The sequence below is a fragment of the Lolium rigidum genome, chromosome 6 (assembly GCF_022539505.1).
Source record: "Lolium rigidum isolate FL_2022 chromosome 6, APGP_CSIRO_Lrig_0.1, whole genome shotgun sequence".
Lineage (NCBI taxonomy): Eukaryota > Viridiplantae > Streptophyta > Magnoliopsida > Poales > Poaceae > Lolium > Lolium rigidum.
Genome location: NC_061513.1, coordinates 239,453,476 through 239,457,372, shown reverse-complemented (window position 1 = coordinate 239,457,372; position 3,897 = coordinate 239,453,476). Strand labels below are relative to the sequence as shown.

General features: G+C 48.7%; 1 non-coding gene across 1 annotated transcript; it reads right to left on the bottom strand.

Moving 5' to 3' along the window:
- Window positions 1–2,840: 2,840 nt before the first annotated feature.
- Window positions 2,841–2,980, bottom strand: LOC124668801. The gene has a single exon (XR_006991881.1). It is a non-coding gene; the product is annotated as a small nucleolar RNA Z247 (small nucleolar RNA).
- Window positions 2,981–3,897: the final 917 nt, after the last annotated feature.

Genomic DNA, 3,897 nt, shown 5'->3' with positions numbered 1-3,897 from the left:
AAAAACAACGAAGTATCAGCCTTAGATGCAGAAAAACCAAGATCCTGAAGCTTAGAACTGAGACGAGCATACCACGCACGAGGAGCTTGTTTGAGACCATAAAGAGCTTTATCAAGCTTGCAGATGTGTCCCTTTCGAGAAGGATCAAAATAACCAGGAGGTTGCCGCATATACACCTCTTCTTCCGAACACCATGCAAGAACGCGTTCTTCACATCAAGTTGCCTGAGCTTCCAATTCCGAGACACTGCCAATGACAGAATTAATCGGATAGTAGCAGACTTGACCACAGGACTAAACGTGTCCTCATAGTCTATCCCATATTGCTGTTTAAATCCCTTAGCAACAAGCCTGGCTTTGTAGCGATCAACAGTACCATCAGCCTTACGCTTCACCTTATAGACCCACTTACAGTCAATAACATTGCGCCCACGATCTGCAGGAACAAGATGCCAGGTATGATTGCGAGCGAGAGCAGAAAACTCTTCGTCCATGGCAGCCTTCCAACGAGGATCATCCAAAGCTTCCTGGAGATTTGAAGGCTCACCAGTGCTACAAAAATTAGCAAAGCGAATTCTGTCATACCGAATACGCCCATATGTGATGATCTTGGGTTGAACAATACCCTGTTGAAGTCGTGTACGCGGGCGATTTTCCACAGACTGATTCACAGTAGGTACCAACGCAGAAGATCCAGAACGATCAGACGCAGCAGACTCCGTCACAGAAGATCCCGAAACAGACTGGGCAGACGCCTCAGCAACAGAAGATCCAGGGCCAAGCGAAGATTCGCCTGCAGCGACAGACGACGTTGTCGCGGACCCAGGCTGTCGCGCGGGAGTGGAGGGCGCCGCGCCACGCGCCGCACCAGGAGAGGAGGAGCGCAAATCTCGGCCGCCTGAAGGACCCGCACTGTCTGCACTCGCGGTGCACGATCCGAGGTAGATCGCATGGACGATCCCGAGACAGATTCGTCCGATCTGTCCCCGTATTCCCGCCCAGATCACTAGGGTCCAAAAAATCATCTGTTTCTGCATAAATGACTCAGCAGCTGGATAATTAGCAGGATTAGCATCATCATTAGCCAAAATATCAATATCCCCAAACATAGGACGAATATGAGATGGCAGAACACTAATTTTGGAGCGCAATTGAGCACCAGCATTTGGATTTAGAGTGGAGAAGGGAAACACCGACTCATCAAACACAACATCACGGGAGATATAGATACGACCAGTGGAGATGTCAAGGCAACGATAGCCTTTATGCTGACCACTATAGCCAAGAAACGCACATTGCTTAGAACGGAATTGCAATTTGCGAGAATTATAGGGCCGAAGATTGGGCCAACAAGCACACCCGAAAATTCGTAGAAAGGAATAGTCACCCTTATTCTTGAACAAGCGCTCAACGGGAGTTTGATGTCCAATGACTTTACTAGGAAGGCGATTTATCGAAACACCGCCGTTTGGAAGGCCTCATCCCGGTATTTGAGAGGCATAGAAGCATGGGCTAGAAGGGATAGACCAACCTCAACAATATGCCGATGCTTTCGCTCAGCGGATCCATTCTGCGATGCGCATGAGGACATGAAACATGGTGCGAGATGCCAACCCGCTGAAAAAGGAATTGAGTTTTTGATACTCTCCTCCCCAATCAGTTTGAACAGCTAGAATTTTGCGATCAAACAAGCGTTCAACATGATTTTGGAAGTCATGAAAACGCTGAAACACATCAGATTTGTTTTTAAGCATATATATCCAAGTGAACTTGCTAAAATCATCAATAAAACTGACATAATATTTATTTCTTCCAACAGAGGCACTGGCAGGACCCCATACATCAGAAAACACAAGTTCTAAGGGAGCAAACGACTCACTAGATGACTTTGGATAAGGTAATTGATGGCTCTTGGCCTTTTGACAAGCGTCACAAACTGACTCTTTATTTGATGCACTAAAGGGAATATCATTATCTCTAAGAATTTGCTGAACAATCGGTAAAGAAGGATGTCCTAGACGCCTATGCCAGTGTGATGACGACTGAACACCAAGGGCTTGTTTTCTTGACGACCGAGGAAGAAGCCGGCGAGAGGATAGAGGCCACCCACGCTCCTACCTTGAAGGAGAATTTTCTTTGTGTCCTGATCCTTGATAGAGAAAAAATCAGGCCAATGTTCAATAAAAGCATGATTATCAGATGCAAGTTTATGGGTGGAAAGAAGGCTTTTAGTGGCGGCGGGAACATGAAGAATGTTTTTGAGCTGAAAACTATGATTGGGGGTACGATATAAAGTTTGGCCAATGTGATGTATATCCATACCTTTACCATTCGGACCATGGATTTGTTCTTGGCCATTATAGCGCTCTGGTGGTCAGCTTATCCAACTCTCCAGTAATATGATCAGTAGCGCCAGAGTCAATGTACCACGTCGGATCAGCTCCATGAGTCCCTGTTGCTGAATTCACCGACCTCTCAGGGCCTTGGTAGCCTTTATTAAACCTCTTCCAGCATCGATATGCAGGGTGCCCCTCCTTGTCACAGATCTGACACGTTACAGAGGGTCCCTGGCGGTCATTAGAGCGGCTTCCACCTTGGCGCTGCTGGTAGCCACCTTGATAGCCACCGCCACCATAGTTGCCTCCACCGCCTTGGCCATTGTAGCCATAGTTCTGGTTGCCGCCATTGTACTGTCCACGACCACCAGGGTTTCCTCGTCCACCACCAGCGTTTCTTCCTCCCCTATTGCGGCCTCCATAGTTACCGCGGGATGCAGCGTTGGCAGATAGTTCACCACCATCGTTGTTACCAGGTTGCTGGTCATCAAGACGGGACTCATACGCAAGAAACTGCGAATACAAATCACCAAGACTCACAGATTGCTGAGCCCTAATCAGTGCGGTAATCGCTGCAACAAAGCCGTTGTATTGATCATCTAGACCGGCCAGAACATATGAAGCAATATCATCATCGTCCTGAGGCTTTCCAGCAGTCGACATCTCATCAGCCAGAGATTTGATGCGATCAAAATAGGTTGCACCAGAGGCAAAGTTCTCCCTCTTGGTCTTGTTGATCTGGGTTCGAAGATGCACAATCCGCGCCTTCGACTGCGACGAAAACATCTCCGTCAGCTTTGTCCAGATAGCCGCGGACGTAGTCAGACCGACGAGCTGTGTAAGGATCTCCCTTGTCATGTTCCGCAAGAGATAGGAAAGCACAGTTTGATCTTGAGCGATCCACCGTGCGTAATCTGGATTGAGGACCGAGATTTCCTTCCGTCCTTGTCCGTGGCCTTGATCATATTCTCAGGTTCCTTCGCCGATCCGTCCAGGTACTCCATTAGCATAGCACCACGGATATCCGGCAGCACCATAGAGTGCCAGATGAGGTAGTTTTCCCTCGTGAGTTTCTCTGAGACAACACCGTTCAGAGAGCCGCCGGTGCCGGCCGCCGACGAGGAAGAAGACGAGAAGCTCATGGCGATTTTCAGATGCGATCTAGGAAGACTAGCTCTGATACCATGTAAAAGTATATGCGTGCAGCGTTACCCTAAACCGGGCCGCCAGGTGTGTATTTATATTGGACAGATTACATGATGCCTTATAGGACAAGGACTTGTACAGATTACAGGAGATCGTATACAACTCAACTACAACAAATATATATACCGTTTAACACCCCCATCTCCTCAAGTTCCCATTCATGGACGGAGAGCCCCCAACTTGTTGCCTACAGCGCGTGGGAGCCTCGATTTCAACTACCGCTTCTCAAGTCCAAATTACAGCCGCACCGGCCTCGATTTATGCTGCCGTCGCCGCCTAGTCCGGGGCCGCCATCGCGCGCGAGGCCGCCACCTCTCTTTCAAGCGACCTTGCCCCTGTCTGTACTGTCGTGCGTG